A 16,901-nucleotide genomic window follows, 5' to 3' on the forward strand; every position below is an offset into this window, starting at 1 on the left:
TCTTAAGAGATAGCATCTGGTGACTCATCTGCTAAATTAGTATTTTCAAAGGTAACAGAAAGTCCGATCTTTCACTTAAAGGGCTGGGGGGACCTTTGCAATACATCTTCACCATGTCAGTATCTTCCTGTATTTGCAAATGAATAGCATTATTTTAAAGGAATACCCTCGATTTTAAATCACAGCTTAGTTGCTCAGACTCTGTATCTCACGTTGAAGCGCTCACAATTTGGCTCTGGTACAAAAACTGCGTGATGTGCAGGGCACTGTGTACTCGCAGCTCCCACTGGGCTCAGCCCATCACCCTGCAGGCGGGGGACACACAGGGGCTCAGCACCTCTCCGTCTCCAAGTAGCTGTTGTCCTGGTGCCCGCATCAGGCCTAGGGAAAAAGTTTCTTCTTTTACTTGTGTTTATAACCATACACCAATTACTACAAAAATAATACGGTAACCTGTAATTCAGTGCTTGCTTCCTCCTTTCCTTCTCTTGGCTGGAGCCAACGGAGTGAGAATAGAGGAGTCAGGTGCTTTCTTTCACAGCTAATTTTCAGTCAAATCCCCTTTCAAGTCCTGTGGCAACACAGACCTGTAAAAAGCCTCCGCCGAATGTTTGTTTGGTTGTTGTTTTGCTCTGCGACCACGTGGATGTATTGGCGTTAGTCTGAGGCTTCGTCAAGTCACAAGCACTGTGGCTTCTCTTTAAATACTCCCTGCGGTTTCTGCCTGAGGAGGCGGCCGTACGCAGGCGCTGGCCCTGTCTCGGAGGCACGGTCTGCGTAGGGGAGAGCAAACCGGTCCCGCAGTGTTCCAGGGCGCCAACATCAGCACCGTCACCTGGGCACATAAAAACACACTTTTTTGTCCTGTCAGCCTGAGCGCCTGCGGCACCAGTCCTGCTTGCCCCGGTCGTGCTGTCTCGGTCCTGCTCACAGTCCCGTGCCCAGAGCACGCGGCCTGTGCCGCCGCCCCTCGCCCCGCTCCCGTCAGGGTGGCAGGCCCTGCCATACGCACAGGCGCCCGGCGGGACGACGGTCCAATCGCAGCGCACACGCTGCCCAGCCAGCCAATCGCAACACCATGAGTGCCTCAGGGTGGACCAATCAGGAGGAAGGTGGCGCAGGCAGGGCGGGTTGTCGTGGCGTCTGCCCCGGGGCCTGTGCCCTGGGGTTGTGTCCCTGGGCAGATGGAGCCAGCCGAGCTGACCGCAGCTGGGCGTGCTGGGTATACTGGGAATACTGGGAATACTGGGCACGCTGGTGAGCGAGCGGTGTTCGCTCAGTGAATCATCTCGTGAAGCAGGAGGCGTGCTGGGCCTGTGTGAGGGAGGAGGGAGAGGAGGAGGCCAGGCACAGAGCGCTCCCGCTGCCGAGACGCCTTGCTGCTGACCAGGAACGTCACCCAGGGACTGTCCTGAGGCAGCTCAGCAAACCTCTCCTCACTGAGGAGACCCTTCCCCTCAGCGTGCGGCTCCAGCCCCTCCAGAGCCCTCCGGCAGACACGCGGCCTGGACAAGCCCACAGCCAGGCCTGCCTGGCTTGGAGGGGCCAGGGAGCAGCAGCAGACAAAGCCAGGCAGCTAATCCACACCCCGGCCCAGGGAGAGCAGCAGCCAGAAAACCTAGCATAGGCACAGCCTTGAGACTTTTTCTGGATTAGCTCAACTGAAAGCCGTCGGTGCCCCTAGGACGGCTCCCAGGAGGGGTTTCTCAGGGCATACCTGGTAGGTGACCAGCCCTGAGGCAGTCAGATGTTTCCGTGATACTCTGTCTTGAATTAAATATTATCTGCCAGGTCATGTTAATTAACATTCCATCTGTCATAACACAGCAGGGTAGTGAGCTGAGGGGGGGAGGATAAACACTTTCCTATTCACTACCTGCTGTTAATTAGTGGAGGAATTAAATAATAAAAAATTGAAAAAAGGCTGCGCTCTTTTTAGGGGTTGGTGAATCAGTGCTTTGTGTGAATCTAGGGTCTCAACTATATCCAAGATTAATCCAGAACTTTAGTCAATGAACCTAGTGCATATTCTTGTCTTAATTACAGCCTGACAGTAGCCATGCTACACACAGCTCGGGACAAATGTGCATTCAGGAGGCTCAGGGTTGGAGTTTTTTCAGCCATCATCTCTGCACCCCAAGAAAAAAAATCTCTCCCTTTGAAATCTCTCTTGTCCTATTTCCTCTCAGAGGAAAGTTTTTCTGGGAAGTTTGATAAAACTCCTTTGGTGTTTTTAGAGCTGTAGTGCTTTGAAATGTATCTGAACTTTTCTTTAGAGAACTTTTTCTTTTTTTTCACTTTTTGCTTTCTCAGCTCAAACACGCTCCACAATTGCTTGGCCTTGTTGTGTACCTGTCTGAGGTAGGTTAACTAGCATAATAAGAATATCAATGAGGTAGTGGCTTGTCCTTTTTTTTTTCTAATGCAATGAAACGCCATTTTCTCTTCTCACGTCAAGTGTCCAGTAGTCATCATAGAATTTGTTATTTTAACTTACTTTACAGATAAGTATTTGTACGCACCATTGCAAAGGATAATATAACGCGTGGGAGTTCATACAAGGTAGATAGCTCTGCATGGAGTGCGTCCACCACCACTGCCATGCCAGCTGTGGGAGACCATGTGATCCTGCCTCATGCAAGCATGTTCACGTCAGGCTAACCAGTCACGGTTAGCTTGATGGCTGCTGAAGCTACTTGTTTTGCTCTTTGACAGGGCTGTTTTTGTAGTGTTATCTAGCCAGCTTCGCTGCTACATCTGCATTCACAGTAGAAGCGCTTTGCCGGTACAGAACAGCGGTATTCCCCTGCCTACAAAGCACCCCAATGCAGATAGCGTGTGACTTAGCTCTAAGAGGACAGCTCTGACAAAGAGCTTGGTCCCTGTTAGTCTTCGTTCCTGAGATAATGGGATTTTCGAGATATGGAGAATGGGGAGAGAGTTTACTTGGTTTTTAAATACAATGGCTGGACTTGGTTTTAGCATTGTTTCCAGTGAAACACACTTTAAAGAGGAACTTTGTTTTTTTCTTGACGGGCTTGTTTGCAAATACAGAGTCTCTATCAGCAGGCCAGCTCTTCCACAAATATGTGTCTTAGCGTGGTTAAAGGGCAGCCATACACACAAGTTACCCTCTGGCTTGTATACCACAGCCCCCGGGGATCAGAGGGGGACTTCCCTTGCAGCTTTTGTCAGAGCTTCCTCTGGACTGGGTCACAGCTCTGAGCTGTAGTAACGTCATTACGCGTCTTTGTTCCTTTCAGTAAAAACAAGCAAAAGTTCACATCTTGGTCAAGAGACGAAAGCAGCCATTACAGTAAATCAACATGAGCAAATTGCTTCTGTTGCACTGAGAATGGTGTGGCCAGCACATGAATGAAACGTTATGCGCATGAAAGGACATGCAACCACAAGCAGGAACAATAAAAGTTCAAAAGAAAATGCAAGTCGTAGGCAGAGCAGGGTCGATCAGAGCAGAAGTGGACGATCAGAGATGGGCTGCAGGCGAGGAGCAGGGATGAATCTGTGGGAAGTCCAAGAGTGTGCCATGTTTAGCCTCTTTCATTGCAGTTGTAATTTGCTCACGTGACAGATCCCCTGGAGAAGGAGGGGAAGTGACAGGACAAATGGTTACTCTTGTTTTTATAGGTTTTGGCACTGGAGGGCAGAATCCGAATTTGCAGAGTAGTTGCCGTCTGGTGGTATTCTGCAGGACAGGGGCGCCAGCAGGAATTTTTACTCCTTACCAGCTGCAGCATGAGGTGCACTCACCAGAAAACACTTACCAGAGTGTGACTAAAATCAGAGGGGGACAAAGTGGTTATGATTTAGAAAACACGTCTTCTTTGTGTTGCCGTGTACCTTGTCTGTAACCAAACGGAGAGTTTGCGAGGGAGAGAGGTACGGGAATGCCCGTGGCTACCGAGTTGGTTCTGGACACAGCTCTGGCCGTGCCTGTGACACAGGCCCACCGCTCCACCTGCAAGCAAGCGCTGCCTGCGTCCTTGCCAGGCCAGTCTCACACCGGGCAACTGAACGCTGACAGGTGAATTTCGGTCGTCGGACAGGGCAGGATCCTAAACCACTGGGCTGTATCCCACACCTCTCTTAGCAAGACCGACATTTCAGGGAGCAAGAGAAGCAAAATGTTTTCACACAGAGTACACGTACAGAGCTCAACTTTGCTTGTCAGCCGATTGTGGCTATCTTAAACAACGCAATCACAGGCCCACTAGCAGCGCAATCAGCTTTCTGAAGGTTACACCGGTAATTTTCCATCCTCTACCCAGCTGTAGGTAAGCTGTGAGAGAGTGGGGGTCTGTGTGCCTGCGCATGGGGACAGGGTATTGCTTTAGCTTTTCTTCCTCAAGTACCCCCTTCTGGACACGAAGAACGTAATCGGAAGCTTTTCCAGAGAAAAATGGTACTTATCTCTGGCGTCATAATGAAGTCCTGAGGGAAAGTGTCTTCACCCTCACCTGCCAGCGCAGACAACACTCACAGATTGCTAGAAATAGCAATCGTTCCAATAAGCCCCGGTGTTAAAATGTTACATAAAGCGCAATGACTGGCAGGAGCCTCTCTCTGTGTCCCCCTTCTGCCTTTTCTTCCTGGCCTTCAGTTTCAGCTCGATCTCCGTAGTGCTGCTCCAGCCCTTTCTGATTTTATTTTATCCTCTCTGCACAAAGACTGTTTTCTTTTAGGACTTGTCCCTGTTCCCCAAACTATTTTTACCAGTTCCACCTCACCCTTTTCTCCCTCTGACTCACTGCTGGGAATCCTCTCTTGAATCGTTCCCCCTTCCCTCGTCCACACAGCATCACTCCTCCGCTGCTAGAGGTCAGAGCACACTTCTGGATTCCTGGCTACAAAAAAAGGGACAACTTGGAAATCCAGTGCCTGGGGACGGATCGGTGGTTGCTCCTTACAAAAGCAGAGCAAACAGGCTTCCCTGGCTTTTGCAGGCCTTAGCCAAAGGTCCCGTCACTCGTGAGATTTCTATGCTGAAAGGGGAAGAGTCCTTCCCGTTTCTGCTTGGTCCCTCTGCATTATCCTTCGGATGTAAGGCATCTGCCAAAAGCGGCTGGGCACTGAGTGGGAGCTGCCGTGCTTTCGGCCCCTACATGGTCCGAGACAGGCTACCAGCTTCTCCATGGAGCCAACCGCCTTCAAAGGCAAAATTCCGTTTCTTGCCCATGCATCCTAACATCACTCATGCAGAAACTTGTTCTCCTTGTCCTGTTAATAAATTTTTAAAAGGCAGTAAACCTCCACTTCTTTAAATAATTCATTTTCATCCGACCAGATTCCAGGTGCATGTTTAGGCTCTCACTTCCTCCTGGGACTTGGCGGAGGGCGAGGGGCCTGTAAACCACCCCACTGGAAAGTGCCCATGCTCCCAGGCCTGCCCGCAGCCTCGCTGGCTGCCCGGGAGATGCCCCTCGGGCTGGCTCCGGCTCCGGCAGCCCGGCAGCAGAGGCTCTCGGTGACGCCGTGTCTTTACCGGCTGCATCCTCCCCCAGTGCCATGCCTTTGGGGTAGTGCTCTCCCTCCCCCAGACCTTAGATTCCCTCTCTGCAGTATGTCAGCTGTCCTCCTTGTCTCCTCCCTTCGGTGGGATGGCTTCCTCTGCTATTACTGTGATAAGAGTTTGTTTTCTTCGCCAACATACCCTGGGCTACTGCTGCTCTCTGCATTTTTCTGCTTTGATACCTGCATTTACGTTCTGATTTCTCTCTCTCTCCCGGGGCCATACTGCTTTTCTTTTCTCACCCAAAGCAGCTCTGCTGTAAAGACAGGTATAACTAATAGCACTGGGCTCCGTCAATGAAGCCAAGTTCAGCTTACCCTTTGCAGAGATCATACGGCACCAGGAACAGGCAAGAAACTTCGGGCTAAGATTTATGTGGGACTGTTTGTCTAAATGGGTTCCCTACTTCCTTATTTCCGTGGAGCAAGGAAGCTGCCGACATCTGCTCTCTGCCTGATACCGCCTCTGACTCCACCAATAGAAACTTTTCCCAAGAGACAGGAGCAGGCAATTTCCCAGGCTGGCAGGGCTTTTCGTACCGAGGGCTCCGTTCCCACCAGGGAGATAGCAAGGTGCGGGGTGTGGGTTTGCTCTGCAGCTCCTGGCTGCGCACAGCCTACATGAGCTGTGGAAATCCTTTGCTCCGGGCAGCTGGTATACCACTTGCACTCCAAAAGGAAGGGGAGGCACGGAGCTTGAGTCAGCTCCCGCAGATGCTGCCCATGGTGGGCATCAGGGTAGAGGAGCTCTTCCTTTGCTCAGACGCCATGCATTTCTGCATCTCCCTGTCCTCTCCAGAGAGAAAACCCACCGTTGTTTCCATCACTACTGTTGTGCAGGTCTGATGTGAGAGCTGGTGCTTCTGTTGCCTGAGATGCAGCAGCCCTGGTTCCTGCGGGATGACGTGCAGCTGCTGGAGAACAAGCAGTGAGTCCACGGCAGGCTGTCCGCTCCTGGGCGCTCCTGGGTTTGGGGCTGAAGGAAGACTCCAGCAAGCCCCAGACCCACAGAGGCTCTTCCATACCCAGGCTCCAATTAGAGAGAAATCTGGTTTTATGCTTAGAAGTTATGTGTTTTATGGCTTTTGAAATGTGTGCTAAAGCTCTTGTGTGTCACGTGAGGTCCCCTGCATGGCTGTGCAAGCGTACCGGGATTTTGCTCTGCAGATACTCCTGCGTCAGATGGAAGGGGATGTCGAAACTAATGAGAAATAGGCTGACTTTATACTAGCCCTGTAACAAAATAAATTGAGGGGAATGTGCTAACTTTTGTTTTATTTAACTTTGCCAACTTTCAAGTCAGCTCTCAAGCACCCAGAAGGTTTTAGAAAATGTTTAACCTAGCTCAGACAATTTCCTGAACTCCCCAACTGGACCACCCCATTTTCTGAAACGCTGCCAGAAGGCCTCAGTGACTTGCGGGCTCCAGCGTGCTGCTCTTTCACAACTTCTTGCTGTCCTCTCGCCCCCGCCCTCGAGCCGTTGTGCGCTCCTTAATATAGCCCAGAAAGAGGAACCTCTGAGGCCTCGCTTGTCAGTGCCTGATGAAGCAAGCCCTGCCGATGGCCGCCAACGTGCCTGGCAAACGGCTGCCCCGGCGCGCTCCGAGGCTGCGCACGGCGTCAGCACGAGCCCGCAGCCTGCCTGCGCCAGCCGGCCTGCCCCAGGCCTGCCCTGCCCACCCTCCCGGCTGCCCCTCCCCGCGGCGTCAGCCTCTGAGCTCCGCACCTCGCCTGGGAGAGCCCGGGCACGCTGCCTGGCGCAGAGGTACGGGATGGTGGTGTAGCCTTTCTTCACCCTAGCTCATATGCCAGGCTTGCTGCCCTGATGTCCCTCGATGCCCAGTCCACCAGCAACTGCCTGTGTTTGCCAAAAAGCAACAGTGGCTGTATCTCAGGGTCATGGGACAGACACACTGGTGAGCATCACCTCTCTCCTCTCACCTCCCTCACCGCTGCATGCTGTCTATGCAGCTGTCCCAGGGCAGGGAGTAAGGACAGGCACACGTGGCACACAAGGGTACTCTGCTGATGCTAGAGCCCTCAAAGATGCATCAGTCAGACCTTAAAAAATTATTTCCTTTTTTCCAGCAGAGCCGCAGCACAGCACAGTTTTAACAGAGCTGCAGCTCACTGGGGTTTTAGTCACTCTCCCACTGAGCGATCCTTACTGTTTGGGGGCTTATCACCAGGCAATAGAAGTTTCCTCCTGAAAAGTCGTTTCCTGCTCTTCTCCTGTGCTTCCCTCTGTTGCCCACCCACGTCATTGGCTCCAAATAAAGGCAGAGAGCTCCCTAGAGCTCTCCACCACCTACTCATCACCCTGCTGTCCTTCCTCCCCTGCCCGCTTGTCCCATCCCCTCTTGATCACAGAGGAGGTGGGAAGACAGGAAAAACTGGCTCAGCTTTTCCAGGGATTTCTGGAGGGGTTTGCTCTCTTTCTCTCCCTGGACCTGGACCTGACTGGCCCATCTTTAGGATTTTTACTGGAAGAGATATTGTGCAGCTACAAACCCAAATGAATTAAGAAGTTGGGGGGGAGAAGATAAAGACAGCAATAAGAGCAGTGATTAATTAAACTACTAGGGTCACACATCTGTCTGCGGCATCTTGCTGGCTAAAACTAGCAGAGCTCATCAGAAGCCATCTGAAGCCCGTGGGGTCAGAGCTAGCCCTGCAGCACAGCCCTGCCGTGGGATGCTCACTCCAGCACGTGCGGGGCGGGACGGCGTTCCCAGCTCCCCAAGCAGGGCCGGGGGGAGCGATGAAACCTCCAGAGCACAGGGCCTTCCTCCTCCCTCCCCCGGGAAGCGGCTCTGCTGCAGGGGAGACACTGCCAGTAGGGAACAGCAGTTTTCTCAAGGCAAACTTTCGCCAGCAGCAAGAGCTTTCCTGGGGGCAGAGCCATTCGGGACTGGCAGCGCTGGGTTTCATGTGCTCAAGATGGCTGGCTTTCCTTGGGTCCTGTAGGTATCATGCAGCTCTTAGGAGGTTAAACTTCCTGCTTCCACTTGCTAGAAGTCTCTGTTCCAAGTGTGGTGGCACGCAGGGTCTTCCACAGCTTCAGAGTCAAGGAGTTATTGCTCGGATATGATTTCCCTATCCTTCACAGAATTATTGCAGGAGGGAGAGGATTAGCACGTATGCAAATCACAGTGAGTGGGGGAGGGAGAGCTACGCTAAAAAATTAATAAATGCCACGGTGGTATTGCTGTTCAAGCTCTCCAGTGCCTTTTTCGGAAAACTAATGCGTTTGCAGGGTGTCTGCAGGCCTGATGGGGAGAGGGAGCCAACCTTCCCCCTCCCGGCTCCTGCGCTGGGTCAGGTAACAGGATCGATCCCCTGCAGAGCTGGGGCTCAGGACACGTGGCCAGCACCTCCCTGCGCACACACACACACACTGTGCAGAACTGCAGCGTCTCCCCGCACCCGATGAGGAGAGGAGACGGCAGGTGATGGCAGGAGCACAGCGAAGGCTCCCTGATAAGCCAGCGTCCGAGTGAGTGACGGAAGGGACTCCCCACCGTGTTCATCGCTGCTGGGACGGGCTGTGGTCCCCGACACGCTGGGCTGTGTTGAGACCTCACGTCACGCTGCAGCCACGCTGCACGCCTGCTCCTGCTGTCTGGCTGTCATCGGCTGGTGGCCAGCGCCAGGCAGCAGCCTGGGGTGAGCGAGCAGAGGAGTCCCTCCTTCACCCCGGGTACCTCACCGGCCGCCCTGTCCCAGCCCCTAGCACCCTGCCCAGGTCTGATTTAAACGGGAGGCAGCACCTCTGCACCCCCACCTCACCTAACTCAAGAGAGTACGCACTGTTGGGGGGGGCTAATGGCAAGCTAGAGCGATTTGAATAAGTCCCCTAGCACCCGATCTCAATTTCTAAATAAATCTGCTTTAAATTACATTGATTTATGATTCACGTATTTTTATTTGATCAGTCAGCGGTGCTGCAAAACCTTCAGGCGCTTAAGGTGTTTCTAATCTCCCATCCTGCCGATGGATGGAGGCACCGCTTGCAAAAGGCTTGGTTTTAACCCCTGCATCCACCGGCCGCTCAGCCAGGACCGGCCAGAAGCCTGTCCCCTGCCCTTTTACTGGGGCCATCTCTTCTCCCGACCCCTGCGCATCATGGCGGCGCGGTGTGATTGCTGTGTGGGTTACCCAGGGTCTCCGGGGTCCCCAGCTGTCATGCCGGGACACTTCACGTGAAGCCGGGGTGAGGATGTTTTGGACACTGGCTGTGACAATACACGTCTCTGGGAGTTTACATTCGAACATTTGTACCAGGAAATCAGCTCGCAGTGTCACAGGGTTAGACAAATACCTGATAAAGAAATAAACCTGTCAAATACATTTACTTTACAAAAAAGACCGAGCCCCGCAGAAGTCTCCATTGTGTGTTTAAAAAAATGCCTTGCGCCTTCACAAACAGACTGCCTGGGATACCGCATTCCTCCGCGCTCGGGAGCCGCCGGCAGCAGCAGAGGGGTGCGCGTACCGGAACCGTCCTTGGGGCTGTTTCGCTGCAGTTTGGCACTAGCTGCTGAGCAGACCCACTCTCCTCCTCCTCCTCCTCCTCCTCCTCCTCCTCCTCCTCCTCCTCTTGCGGGGCTCGGTCACCTTGCTCTGCCTCCGAAGCAGCGCCGAGGGCCCCGCTGAGCACCGAGCTCGCTCGGAAGTTGCCACGGGTGACGTTAAGGAAAACACTGAGTGGGAAAGGCTGTAACGTTGTTAGAAACGTAGCTGAATGTTTGAAGCCCTGGCGAGCCAAACGTGGGCTGAGCACAAGGCTGCGTTTCCGAGCTGACACTGAGCTGTAGAAATCAGCCTGGAAAGGGGCTCCCTGGGTTTCTGCAGCCCGCGCTGCCCCCGACCCGGCTCCTGCTGCGTTCGCAGAACAGCCCGAGCGCTTGGGCAGCAGCGGGTTGCTTTCCTCCCGACTTCTTCCCTCACTTGTTTACTATGAAATAACCTTGAAGACAGAGACGCTGCTTTGTGTCCACACAGCCTTGAGCCAGTCTGAGCCACCGGTTTCTCCAGAATAACGCACCCTCCCTGCTCTAATGTTTCCCAACATCGAGAGCTGTTGCTTGCTGCCACCCAGGGCATTGACTCCCAAACTAATAAGGCACCTTTTTCCCCCGGCCTGTTTGCATCTCTTTGTTGACTTTTCTAATCAAGCTCGCCCCTAAGCCTTTGAAAACAGTGGTAACTAAAGGCACACCGGCTCTTCGGGCATGGCAGCCATTTCAGTCGAGGTAACCCCTTGGGGACTAGGGGCTTTTGGCTGTTAACAGCTGCCCGGGGAGCTGATGGACGGGCTGAGCATCCAGGCTCCGGAGGCACACCCTCGAGCATCTCTCTGAGACAAGGTAATGCCACACTGCCACCAAAAGGGCAACGCTTCGTTGCCCATCCCTGACCCCTTGCCCTGCACCCACAGCCTGGCAGCTCTGCCTCCTCCCCTCGCAGGGGGCTGGGCTGCTCCCCCACCCTGTACCCCCACATCCCAAGGGTCTCCTGGGTCTGGCTTCTGCTGAGCTAGTGAGTGCAACCAGCTCGTGGGGGTCCCAGCTGGCACCACCCCGTCTAGCAGCAGCGATCCCCGAGACGGGCCTCGATCTGCCACGTCGCTGTCGCAGCTGCTGCCGTGCTGAGCTGGCCCTGCAGTCAGGCGCCCCAAGTCCCCGGGTGCTTGCAGCAGGCAGGCTCCGCAGGCTGGGGGAGCTGAGTTGGCCAGGGCAGCTGGGCAGCGACAAAGCCACCCTTGTGATACGGAGCTATGGGGCGAAAGGATGAAATCCTCGCTCCGTGCCTGTCTGCCATTCCATGCTTTCCTCCGCACAGAAACAGAGAGCGGAGCCCTACTGAACTCTGCGTTTCCCTAATTCCGAAAGAGGGGTTTTTTTGTGTAGACTGGCATATCACAAAGACACTCAGAGCTGATATTTCCCCTAAGATGTCACAGAGGAGGGGGCAGATGAGAGACATGCAGCTTCAAACAATTTGTTTCAGTTCCCTCTGTGTTTTATGCCACCAGTTTCAGCATCTCAGCAAGCGAGCCCGATCCTGGCCCCACCGAGCAGCCAGGCACCAAACGCCCATCGCATTCCTGCGGCGGTGGAGGAACTTCCCCTAAACAAGCCCCCGCAGACTGAACGCGTGGCAGTCGCAGCCCGGGTCTCCCCGCTCCCAGCGCTGGGCTCTGCGATTAACGGCAGCAGTTTGAGAGCAGCCAGGCCAGGCTGTTAGAGAAGAGTCCCTTCGGCGCACGTTGGCTCCAGTGCTGGATTTGCATACCATATTTGCCAAGGGTTATTAGTGTTGATCAGCTGTTAAATAATCTGCCCTTTTCATTTCAGGAGGCCTGTCAGGACTTGCCTTCGCACAGACTTCACTTAAACAGGAGTTTTATGGCATATCAGAAAAGGGTTTTCATTAGGGAGCCTTTTCCTTGAAATTTCGACAGCTACAAATACTAAACACTGTCTCTGGCATCACGAGCGTCTGCCACATGTGTTGCCTAACCCTCTACATCCTCAGTGCGTGAAAATGGCTGCGGCTGCGGAGCAGAGGAAATCAGGATACGGCCCCGCTGGTACCCCGCACTGTGCAGGGAAGGACCCGAGAGAGAAGATGAAGATAAGGACAGATCCCCTATCAGAAAATGAAATTATCCCCTGTTGGAGAAGGGCACTGGGAGGTTGCTGTGTGCAGGTTTTAAAAACAGCCTCACCCTGCTCTGCACCTGCAGGGATGTCATCTTCAGGGTGACCTACGGTTGCGTTTCGCCATCCTCAGTGTCGGCTGTGTCTCTTCGGGGCCGCACACCCTTTGCAATTAGCCAGCAACAGCAACTCCTGAGCGTGGGGAGCCCGGGAGCATGGGCCAGCGGTGCAAAGGGATGGTGTGTGACCCATAAGGAAACAGCAGGATGGGGTAAGAACCGCTTTTGGCCTCACGGTTAGGAGACGCCATCAAAGGCCTCTGGAAAGTCAAGCTAGAAAAAAAAAATAACTTGAGGACTGAGGGGAATTTTGCAATAACCAGCTGGTTCCCACAGAGGTAATTACGCCCAGTACCCTACAAATTGTTAAAAGAGACAGAAAGGAGTTAAAAATATGGATGGAGCAGGGAGCTGAAGAGGGTTTAGATATGCCTACTGGCTAGTTTTTAATAGCCCAGCAGAAAAAAATCGTACTACTTTGTGCGGAAAGGACTTTCACAGCTACCAGCAAGCTAACCGAAATGCCCACCTGCAGGACAGCCCCGCACCCTGCACCTCCTGTTCCTCCTGACTGCGGATTTTGGGCAGCTTTTGAACTCGGGGACTTTTCCCCCCATTTTTTTCCACGCGGAACCAGAGGAAAGCCCCCCCCCAGTCCCGGTGTCCCCACTGCAGGGCCATAGTGACAGCAGCGGGGGCCAGGGTGCTGCCGCTTCCCCCTCAGGCTCCGCAATCGCTGGCTTCCAGGTGGTCCCGGCGGAGATAAGGGGGGAGCAGGGGGACCCTGCCCAGCTGCGATGGCTGCATGTGCCCTGGCTGTGCCGGAGAGGTGCGAGCGAGGCGAGAGGATGGCAGCGGGTACTGTGCCGGCCACAGTCTTCGCTTTCTCTCCCACCGCTCTTCTGGGGAAGAAAGAAGAAAAAGCAGCTATGAAAACTAAACGATTTGACTGTGATGAACCATAAAACACGGGATCAGCTGTCTGCCCCTCGCTCACCTCGCCGGTACAGCAACTCAGCTGTGCCTTGCTGGTACTGCCCGCGTTACGGTCATCAAGTGGCAAAGCAAGGAGTTAGGATTGATTAATTGATTTGTACGTTAAATAGGTATTCCTGCTCAATTATTGGCAGGTTTGTTAATGGATTACTATTTAAACGATTCTCATATTTTAAATTACATGTTATTTTATAGATGCACATTTACTTAAAAAAAAGAGCACCCCTTGCATCTATTAACATATTAAAGAGAAAATAAAACACCCAGGCTGATATACAATGCCACAATGTGGCATTACTCTGGGAGCTTCCTAAGCTAGGGAAATCTTATTTGTTTAATAATAAGTTGGTCATGAATATGCAAATCTGCATCAGTGCAGTACCTCACCGCTGTCACTATTAATGAGCTGCAAATTAATGTGACAATAAAAGGAAAATCTATTTAGTGGCTGAATTGTGGTTCATACCTGGCTCAAGAGAGCAACCATCTACAGTCACGTCGGTCCGCTGGAGCAAAGTGTGCACATGGTGTGGACAACGTTTGCTTTGGGGATGGTAAACCAGAAATGAGCAATGCTCCACCTTCACCCCTAAGCTCAAGGGTAGAAGGCAGCATTGCTGCTAATGAGTCATCACACTTAACTTGCAGGAAACTACAATCTCTTCACCCTGCAATCACGGTGAACCCATGCAAAGCACGCTGACAGGTGAAACGCAGAACTAGCCAGACTGATGCAGGTGGGAAGAGCATGTGGCCATCTAGGTGCAGTACTTAAAGAGAACTAAAGCTTCTTCGGATCTGTTGGGGGACTTTTTTCCCCTGACAACACCACAAGCTCACAAAGTGTAACTTCTTGGATTCCAGTCGCTTTCTTCTCCTGCCCCTCCTCCTAGCAGAAATGCAATGATGAATAAGCACATTGAGAAAAGACCTAATATACATCTTCATGACTGTGGCATTCAATTCTTCTGGCTTGTGCAGTGGTGCCAGACCCCCTCCTACCAACAGTGGACCCATACTCAAATGAAAATACTATGTTCTGCAAACAATTTTAAACAGCTACGATATTATTTTTTCACTTAGCTTGCATCTGTACAAGTTTAAAGTAGCAATGTGTGCCTTTTTCCTGTACAAACTGAAGAAATGATGCTGAATGTTTACCAGCAGTCCCGCAGAGCCTGGGAATGACAGCTGCCTGCATTTACCACTCCCTGGCACCTTGTTCATGTTAATGCACAAACGATGGGTCTTGTCTATAGTTTCATTATTTAGCACAGAAATGAAGGGAGGAGTTGGCTTCAAACCCTTTGATTCATAGAGTGAGCTTGGCCCCTCGGAGCAGTTTTTAAGGCAGTTTTCACTCTGCTCCTGTGATCCTACAAACCAGAAGCTGGGTCGGGCTTCCAGCGGACATCTGGGCTCTCCCTTTGGCAAACTGCCCCCCAAAAAGCACCGACAAGGACCAAATGCCTCCGGCCCTTGCTTGCCACTCACCGTATCAGTGCCTTTGGTGCAAGCCTCCAGCTAGGCCACCGGAGCAAGAGCGGGACACAACAGCAAAGCAGAAGAAACGTGAAGAGTGTCCAGAGGGAGAAATAACTCAGATGGGAAATTCCCAGGGCTGACCCCACTACTGCAGAATCCAGCCCTCTAAGGCAAGAGGCGACGGAGGAGTTTGGTATTCTGCGGTCCTCAGCAGCATTGCTAATCTCGGGGGAAACCTCCCAGCACTGTCCGTGCTGTGGCTTCCCTCCCCTTGCTGTGGCTTCCCTCCCCTTGCCAGGCAGCCGGCCTGGAGCCGGGTATTCCCTGGGATTTCCCAGCCAGCACCGAGTAAAAGTTTGACAAAGGAAACTCCCGTCAGTGAGGCTCACCTGCCTGCTCTAGCAGGACATGGGGTTTTTCCCCATTGCACCCGTGGTTCTCCAACCTCTCCATGGGGCAGCACAACCTCCCAGCCACACAAATCCAAGCGATAAGCAAGTGCAGTTCAAGGAAACACCTTGGCTCGGGCCCCAAAAGCATCAACACCGCTCTGTCACCTTGCAGAAGGTAGAACACGGGATCAGCGGGGTTTTACCATCCCCAAAGGCTGCGTTTCTGTTTCCTGCTTTTTTATTAGCCTGGAGCAATGCCAGCAGTGCGAAGCGAGTCTCTTTGGCCCACCGAGAATGCACAGGAAAGTGCTTTAAAGGAGACCCAATGCGAGTCCAGACTCTGAAATGCTGCACATCAGCCCCTGTCCCAGCGTGCTGGTTGGAGCTAGCCCAGTTCCCGGCTCTGCGCTGTGCAGCGTCCAGCCCGCCCCAGTGCTGGCAAGGCAGCCAGCATTTCGCCTTTCACTCGCTGTCACCGAGTTCTCTCCCTGCCGGCACGCTGCCATCTCTCCTCTCCCCGAGGTAACTATCCCCTGGGCTCGCTGACTGCAAAACTATGCATGCAGGCAGCCTCTCGCACGACGGTCTCTGCCAAACCGCCCAGAACAGGGTCAGCCTCGCCAGCCTCGCACGCTCGGCAGCACGGGATGCTGCCCTGCTCCTTCACGGAACCCTCCGCGCTCTCTCAAGCACCCTCGCACAGCAAAAATCTCTTCAAAAAAAGTACATCCTAGACAAGAGACAAAATAGTTGCATTATGTCAAGGGACAGCACCGCGATCAGGTGTTCCCCGCCACAGCCCTGTTTTCAGCGTGCAGATGAGCCCCGGGGCAGGCACGCGCTTGTGTTACAACAGCATGAGGCTGTCACCGTGTTTGAGCACGGACGCAAGCGCCAGCATGGAGAAGGCCCAACTGTACTCGGTGGAGATAGCAGCAAGCTGACTAAGTGGAGACATTTGGGGAGCACGTGGTCGAGATCGTTTGAGGAGGAGCCAGCCAAAAGAGGATGCCGTGTCAATCTGTTTGCCTGCGGGGCACAGCAAGAAGCGAGGTGTCTGCCACGCGCCCCTGGAAGTGCCATGAAGCCGATTTATGCCCAGGTCAAACCATCCAAGCCTTAGGCAGCTGATCAGATAACGCGTCTGCAATAATTCCTTTCAACGTTCTCCCTTGCCTTAGTTTTTCTGGCCCACCTCTGCTTTCTGGGAAAATAAGGGGGGAAAAGCAGCCGGTACTGGAGAGTATTTCAGCTCCTTGCAAAGCTGGAGGCTGTCTTAAAAGGAAACCCAGGGTGTCCATGTCAGCTGTACAGACGATAGCATCATCATTCTTAGCCAAAGTCTAGAGAAAGATGTCGGTGGTTGTATCAGGACTAAAAATTCCCTATCCTGTGGGGAGACAGGATGGAGCTGTCACCAGCAGACAGCTGTGGGACCCCTCTCTTGCCTCTTTTCTCAGCCACAAAACCACCTTACACCCAGCAGCAGTCCCACTGTAAAACACACAGGACAAACGTCTGGCAAAAGACTCGATGGCAACACAGAATCATAGAATCCTGGAATCACAGAATCATAGAATCGTAGGTTGAAAAAGACCTCTAAGATCGTCGAGTCCAACCATCCACCCAACACCATCATTCCTACTAAACCATATCCAGAAGTGCCACAACCCCATACCACCATTCCTAGTAAACCATATCCTGAAGTGCCACACCTACACGTTTTTTAAACACCTCCAGGGATGGGGATTCCACCACCTCTGTGGGCAGCCT

The sequence above is a fragment of the Opisthocomus hoazin genome, chromosome 1 (assembly GCF_030867145.1).
Source record: "Opisthocomus hoazin isolate bOpiHoa1 chromosome 1, bOpiHoa1.hap1, whole genome shotgun sequence".
NCBI classification, from domain to species: domain Eukaryota; kingdom Metazoa; phylum Chordata; class Aves; order Opisthocomiformes; family Opisthocomidae; genus Opisthocomus; species Opisthocomus hoazin.